General features: G+C 38.9%; 2 long non-coding RNA genes across 2 annotated transcripts; one reads left to right on the forward strand and one right to left on the reverse strand.

Annotated features, from left to right (window-relative positions):
• Positions 1–3,357: 3,357 nt before the first annotated feature.
• On the forward strand, positions 3,358–4,482 carry LOC120441878. Its single transcript, XR_005614342.1, has 2 exons — positions 3,358–3,959; positions 4,285–4,482. It is a non-coding gene; the product is annotated as an uncharacterized LOC120441878 (long non-coding RNA).
• Positions 4,483–5,282: 800 nt separating this feature from the next.
• LOC120441883 lies at positions 5,283–7,606 on the reverse strand. Its single transcript, XR_005614351.1, has 2 exons — positions 7,036–7,606; positions 5,283–6,417 (listed from the first exon to the last, which is right to left on the reverse strand). It is a non-coding gene; the product is annotated as an uncharacterized LOC120441883 (long non-coding RNA).
• Between the last annotated feature and the right edge of the window lie 450 nt (positions 7,607–8,056).

The raw sequence follows: 8,056 nt of genomic DNA on the forward strand, positions 1-8,056 counted from the left end.
TGGTTTTTACAGTGAAAAATATCACTTTCTACTCGTATTTTAAATTTTGTCTGAATTTAGATAAATTGTGCTGACACATTATGTCAAAAATGAGTAAATAACAGATTGGCAAGATAAACAGTTTTTAAAGGCGAAATATAGAGGCCAAATCAAAAGTAGTCAAAAACGGCCAATTATATCCTGGACTACAGAGGGTTAGCGGCTAAAAGCAAAGTTGTCACCAAGTACTGTTTATATTTGTGTGTATTGCTGCAGCTTTTTTGAGTATTAATTTTGTGCCTTTGGGTGAAATAATAGTAAACTACTTAAACAGTCAGTGCTGTTCTCCATGCCTGTCTGACTTGATGTTATTAGCACAAACACTTTAAAGGTGATCATTTAGGACTTCGGCAATAATACAGACAACAATGTAGTTAACAACAAAACAGTTTTATTGGGAAATAACTTAAAAAACAAACAAACATCTGTCTCCTATTTTTTGTCACACAGGAAAGAAGCATCAATATCTGATGAGAAGACTTATTTCTTTATTTTTTATTTTTTTCAACAGGAGAAGAATATCTCTAACAAATTGATATATTCACATTTCCATCCATCCATCCATTCACTGCCACTTATCCTTTTCAGGGTGGCGGGGGGCGCTGGAGCCTATCCCAGCTTTCATAGGGCGAGAGGCGGGGTACACCCTGAACAGGTCGCCAGTCTGTCGCAGGGCTAACACACAGGGACAGACAACCATTCACACTCACATTCACTCGCACATTCACACTTAGTGGCAATTTGGATTTTCCAATTAACCTATCCCCACAAGCTTCATGTTTTTGGACGGTGGGAGGAAGCCGGAGTACCCGGAGGGAACCCATGCAAACACGGGGAGGACATGCAAACTCCACATTTTTAAGTGAAATGTGCATTTTGAGTTTATACACTATGTATATAAGGTGACCGTTTCCTTTTGCAGTATTTTTGTGTGGTCCTAACAAAACAAAATGTCCTAACAAAAGGGGAGCAAAGGAGTCTTTTCATATAGTCTTACTGAGGTGATGCAAATTGAAACATGCATTCTTTTTTTTCTTTTTTTTGGCAGGGGGGGGGGGGTGCTGGAAAATCTTAAAAAGGGACCTTGAAAGTGCTTAAAAGGTGCTTGAATTTGACCCTGAAAAAAGTGTACGAACCCTGGTAAAAATAACATGATTTTAAATGTATCGAAATCCAAATCTAAGTTAATTAGAAGCAGATTAGTCAACAGCCCACAACTGAGTCTTTCCATAGCCAGTGTTAGAACACGTCACCCAGATTAAACTACTCGGCGTTACCATAAATCACCACCTTTCATGGTCTCAGCACATCAACTCTGTTATTAAGAAAATGGGACAAGGCATAGCTATGGCTATGAAATGCTCTTTCTGTATTACTTCTTCAATTATGAAAGATGTCATTAATGCACTAGTAATGTCTCATCTGGAGTATTGTTCAATCATTTGGTCAGCAGCTAATAAGACAGATCTTAACAGACTTTAGTTAGTCCAGAGTAAGATGTCCAGATTAGTGTTAAGATGTTCATATTATACTAATATTGATAAAATGCATAATCAACTTTCTTGGCTTCCTGTACAGGCTAAAATATTCTATGGCTTACTTGTAGTTATAAAGAAAACAATTCTGTTAAACACACCACATTTATTTCTGCTCAGCTGCAGTATCCAGATGAAATACATAATCATATTACACAGTTTTCAACAAACTGCAATTTAGTAAATGCTTGAGTTAAAAGTAACTTTTTGTAAAACTGTTATATTTAGAGCAACTTTTAAGTGGAATAAATTGCCTTATAAAATTAGAAAATTAGCAACTATTCAAAACTTCAATGAACACTTAAAAGCCGATTTATAGAGCTTTTAGTTGTTTTGTTTGTTATTGTAAGAGAATATTTGTTTTTGAAATTTGTGTAATGTGCCTCAATGTTTTTGATATTATTATTATTATTTTTTGCTTATATTTTAACAATTGTGAAACCTCACTGTGGATGTAAGAGCCAAATTATGTGGATATCTTGAATCCACTTTATTGTATAATATTTTATGTGATTGTATTTGACGGAAGACGAGCAACATCTGTTGTGGAAGCTAATGAGGTTCCTTTTAAATAAACAAATAAACAAACATAAGATTTATTATCACTGAATAATTATGTATAAATCTATACAAATTATAGAAATATGTAATAGGAACAACAAAATAATATAAATTAAAATAATATAAAAGTGTGTGTGTGTGTGTGTGTGTACACAATCAGGAGGGATGGGCATGATTTTAGTGTTTAAACAGTCATGAATTATTTTTAACACCAGGTTGGATGTAATGTGTTAGAACTACCAGCAGGTGGGGATAAGAGACCTTTAAGGTGTTTGGTGCCACACTCCACCTTCAGGTTTAAAACTAGTGTTAATGGAGGGAGTTTGAAGGTTCAGTTTGTTCCCCGACTGCATTTCACTCACTGCCTCTGTTTGTATCTCTGTCACTGCAGGACCAACATGGAGCGAGAAGTCAGCGCTCTCAGGAGGCCGACAAACCTCACAGAAGAAAGAGAGAGAAAACATACACCTGTGACGAGTGTGGGAAGGATTTTACTGTGAAGGCTTCACTAAAACAGCATCAGGTCATCCACACTGGAGAGAGACCGTTCAGCTGTGACTTGTGTGGAAAGTCTTTTTCCTGGAAGCGTTCCCTAAAACAACACCAACTCATCCACACTGGAGAGAGACCGTTCAGCTGTGACTTGTGTGGAAAGTCTTTTTCCTTTAAGTTTTCCCTAAAAACACACCAGCTCATCCACAGTGGAGTTAAAGCGTACAGCTGTGATCAGTGTGGCAGAGCTTTTACTCAAAGAAGCAAGTTACAGAGGCATCTAGTTACCCACTCTGGAATTAAGGCATACAGCTGTGATGAGTGTGGGAAGGAGTTTACTGGGAAGGCTTCACTAAAACATCATCAGGTCATCCACACTGGAGAGAGACCGTTCAGCTGTGACTTGTGTGGAAAGTCTTTTTCCTGGAAGCGTTCTCTAAAAACACACCAACTCATCCACAGTGGAGTTAAAGCGTACAGCTGTGATCAGTGTGGCAGAGCTTTTACTCAAAGAAGCAAGTTACAGAGGCATCTAGTTACCCACTCTGGAATTAAGGCATACAGCTGTGATGAGTGTGGGAAGGAGTTTACTGGGAAGGCTTCACTAAAACATCATCAGGTCATCCACACTGAGAGAGACCGTTCAGCTGTGACTTGTGTGGAAAGTCTTTTTCCTTGAAGCGTCCCTAAAAACACCAACTCATCCACAGTGGAGTTAAAGCGCACAGCTGTGATCAGTGTGGCAGAGCTTTTACTCAAAGAAGCAAGTTACAGAGGCATCTAGTTACCCACTCTGGAATTAAGGCATACAGCTGTGATGAGTGTGGGAAGGAGTTTACTGGGAAGGCTTCACTAAAACATCATCAGGTCATCCACACTGGAGAGAGACCGTTCAGCTGTGACTTGTGTGGAAAGTCTTTTTCCAGGAAGGATTCCCTAAAAGAGCACCAACTCATCCACAGTGGAGTTAAAGCGTACAGCTGTGATCAGTGTGGCAGAGCTTTTACTCACAGTAGCCACTTACAGAGGCATCTAGTTACCCACTCTGGAATTAAGGCATACAGCTGTGACATTTGTGGAAAAACCTTCAGCCAGAGAGGGGACCGAAATACACACCTACGCATTCACACCAGACATGATGTGTACTGCTGTGAACAGTGTGGCAAACAGTTTATAACTCACACAGAGTTACAACAACACATGTTTACCCACACTGAGGAACGACCTTATAAATGTGACCTGTGTGAGAAGACTTTTAAATCTCCACGTCACCTGAGACAACACCAACAGATCCACACCAGAAAGAGACTCTACAAGTGCAGTTACTGTGAGGTATGTATTTATATTGTTATCTTGTCATTTTAGCCTGACTGTTTGGAACAACTCTGCTCATTAAATTGTGTTAGCATGTTAGCAATTCTACTGCATGGAAAAGCAGCTCTGAGTGATTATTCAGATTTTCATGTCAGTTATGATTTTAGTATTACTGTAGTATTATGGTGGTAGTATTGTAGTCATTGCAGCGCAGTAAACTGAGTGTGTTAACTGAAACAGTAAAATGTAATTGGACGTCTGCAGAGATGCTCTTTATTTCAGGCGACGTTCAGGATAAAAATGTTGAAGGACTGACTTACACTGTCTTTGTGTCTTTGTTTAGAAGCAGAGCGACACAGATGGATCCAGTTCTCAACCCTGTCATCACTGTGGAGGTGGGAAAGACTTTCGTTGTGACCTCTGTGGAAAAACTTTCAGTTGGCAAAAGACCCTAAAAAGACATCAACGTAGACACACTGGAGACAAACTGAAATACTGCAAAGAATGTGGGAGAAGCTTCACCACATCAAGTTACTTAAAACAACATGAACTGATTCACAGTGCGGTTAAAAAGCACCTCTGTGATCAGTGTGGGTCATCCTTCACCACGGCAGGTCAGCTTAAAACACACAAACGAGTCCACACAGGAGAGAAACCATACAAGTGCAGACACTGTGACAAAAGCTTCTCACATTCAAGAAGTTGTAACAGGCATGAACGTGCACACATGGAAGAAAACTACAGCTGTGACCAGTGTGACAAGAGCTTCAGGAATCTCAGTTCATACTCTGAACACAAACGATCCCACGTTACTAATAAACTGTTTCACTGTTACCAATGTGCCCAAACATTCACCTCATTGTCTGCTCTGTGCAAACATCAGCGTGATCACTCAGGGCTGAAATCACTCCCATCACTGGATCACAGTGAATCTGAAGAGACAGAAAGATCCTCTGGTTTCAGTGTCAGACTCAAAAAGCTTGAGATCAGGCTCCACAGAGTTCAGACAGAATCATTTAAACTTGTGTTGAACTGAATTGGTTGCTGGGCTGAACTTCTACGTAATACAGATTTACATGGGATCTTATTTTCTGTCGTTTTACTGAGTCAGTTTTGTCCTTTTTTCTCTGTCCTGGTTTTGCTCGTCTGTAAATAATCGAAACTCAGTCAAGTAGTTCATTGTTCTCCAGCAAAACGTTTTGGAAACTCATATTTAACCTTTAAAACTCTGACATGTTTTAGCACACAAGGCTTCATCGGGGAGTTCACTCATGATTGGACCATGAGAATAAAGGTTTTTAGTTCTTTCAAAGAGAGTCTTGGAGATGTTTGATGTTTCTGTTTTTCTGAAACCACCTGAAAGAAAAACTATTTTTCTTGCTTTATGTAGTGTGGAAGTTTTTAATGTTTCTTTCATCTGTGATGTTCTTGAATGTGTTCACATGAAGATGGTACAAATAAACTGTCCTTTTAGCTTCTTTAGCTCCTAATTTATTCATTATTTATGGATGTAGCACAGCAGCAGTTTCTTGATTAACACGTGGAGGGCTCGGGATCTGATGGTAAATAATGTTTTGTGTCCTTGTACACATCATACAGCTCAGCTGTTCCACAGATGTCAGGTTTACACAGTGGGATGGTTTGTAAGAACGCAGCTCTCCTGTGGATAAATCCTTACTCTTAGCCTCAGGACCTCACACAGTCCCAGCAGGTTTGGTCAGAAGATTTATCCCTTATACCAAAATATCAGAGTCTCCTTTGCTGTGCTGTTTTCACAAAGAAACGTAAACTGAAGACCTGAACTTACAATGTTTTAATTAGTTTAGCAGATTCAGTGTCTCCATGATCGAATCTGCTGTTTTTGTGCTGCTGTTGGTAGAAAGCCGGTTAATACTGAAATGAACTGGCTGCATGCATCTCTGAATGTAAATTGGTGCACTATTAATAGATCACTCTGGAACAGTGTCATCACCCTAATTTGCCCACTTTGTAAATCTCACTCATGGCCAAGAAATTGAAATAAATCTTGTTTCCCTGCTGGATAGTGATCCACTGTAACTCTGCTCCTCCTTCCTGTTTAGGATTTCTGTGACTGAAGTAAAATTCCCTCCATCCATCACTTATCCCAGCTAACCCAAAGTAAAATAAAGTTTCACTCATCTTAAAAAAGCATTACAATAATGGGCATTACCAATGCAAACTGAATAATACAGAAGATGAAAGAATAGACTCTGATCAGTTAATAAAGCTCATGATCTTGATTCATTGTGGCTCCTACACAGATACTTCTGGGTCACTTCTCTCAGTTAGGAACCTTCCTCACCAAAACTGACTGTTGGACCACACCCCTGGTTTCATGAGAAATTGTTTCAGCCATGATTTCTCTTCCTGTATTTCAGAGTAAAGACTGAAGTGACAAATGGAAACGTTTAAAAAACGCAATGTGAGAGAGACGTTGAGGTCCTTAGAAGTTACTCTGGTGTTCTGGCTCCTTAAGAGTCGCCTCTCATGTTATGTAGTGTTATATAAGTTCATGCAATCTTTATTTGTTTCTGGTACACTGTTCATTTTATTTTGACATCCTACCGGAAGGGCTACTTCTCATTACTTCCTGTCTAACGGGAGAAGGACGGTTTGCTACTCCTGTGCCTGCCTATGCTGCCTCTTAAGCCAGCACAGTCTATAAGTTGGCAGTAATGTTGTGTTTTACCAGTGAATGTTTAGCACTAACTGCCGTGAGTTGTTTGTGATATTTTGACAGAGTAAATTCACTCATTAATGTGCTTTATTAGTCATTAGACTAGACGCTAATTAGCGCTAGCTAACCGCTAAAGTTAGCTTGTTAGCTTGTTTCGTTCCGCTTTGCATAGTAACAGGTCATAACATCTTCCAATTGTAAGAATGTTTGCTTATGTCAGCTCACACGTGATATTTTGTGTTTGTTTACAGTTTTACCATTCATCCATTCATGTATTTCAACAAAGCCATGCTATGCATCCAATCAAATAAATCCACCAGAAAGGAACAACAGTGTGGTTTTTCTACATGGGATGATGGTTGTCTGTCTGCCTAGTTAAGTGCGAGGGCAGAATACCTGGGTTTTTCTGTCACCCTGCTAGATGTTACACACCTTGTTATTGGACTGATTTCTACTGCTGGACTACTCCTGGGGAGAGTAACAATACTCTTACTAATTAGCTCCCTTTCACACCTTTGGAGATATTTATTTTTGTGCTTTTAGCGCTGTGAGCCAGAACAGCGAGAGAAAAATCTGCAACAGCGACGAGCCGAATGCTTAAGTGAATCCCAGCAGCTGCACATGTGCTACGCTGATTTAGAGGATATCTTTGCTCTGGATTTATATTTATACTTTTTCATTTCTATATGATTCTTCTTGCATCTAAACAAAGATGATTCAATTTGATAAATTTTAATGGCTCTTCGTGCTCGGGTGTAAATGAGACGTAATATTTGCTCTTGGTTTGGTTCTCCTGTACAGAACCTTGCAGTACAACAGAAACCTAAAAACATTATTTGTAGTTGTTATTCTTAGTTGTTCTGCTGCCTAAATACCACAGGGTCTAATTATGAAGTTATTGAGCTGCACATACTTTACGACCTGCTTAAGTTCGAGGTCACAGCGTCTGTAGAGCAGCTGGAACATAATAAAGTCTACAAGGTTAAAGTTTTCTCTTCACTTGTTGTTCTCTCTGCTGCTTGGTTTGATGGATCTGAGAGCTTTTGTTTTTATTACTGTTATTATAATTATCATTAATATTTTACTCTTTAGAAGCTTTAAAATAGTGTTTGTGTTTGAAAAAATGGATTTAAAAATTGAACAGAAACATTTGTCCTTCTGAAAATCGCCCAAAGGCACGGAGAGAAACTCAAAGGATGCAACCTGTAACTTTCTCTTCCTTCATGTCAGTACCATCATCGATTATTTATATAAAATGCATATAGCAACAGTAACACTTTAGTTTGGATTTTATGATTTCTGTAACTGGAAAATATTTTGTTTAAAGACAGAAGTGACCGCATAGTTACAACATTAAAGTGAAATATTTAACAGTCTAATAACAGATTAAATGCTGTGTTGAGGCTGTCGTTTCAGG

This window comes from Oreochromis aureus, linkage group 9, assembly GCF_013358895.1.
Source record: "Oreochromis aureus strain Israel breed Guangdong linkage group 9, ZZ_aureus, whole genome shotgun sequence".
In the NCBI taxonomy this organism is placed as follows: Eukaryota; Metazoa; Chordata; class Actinopteri; order Cichliformes; family Cichlidae; genus Oreochromis; species Oreochromis aureus.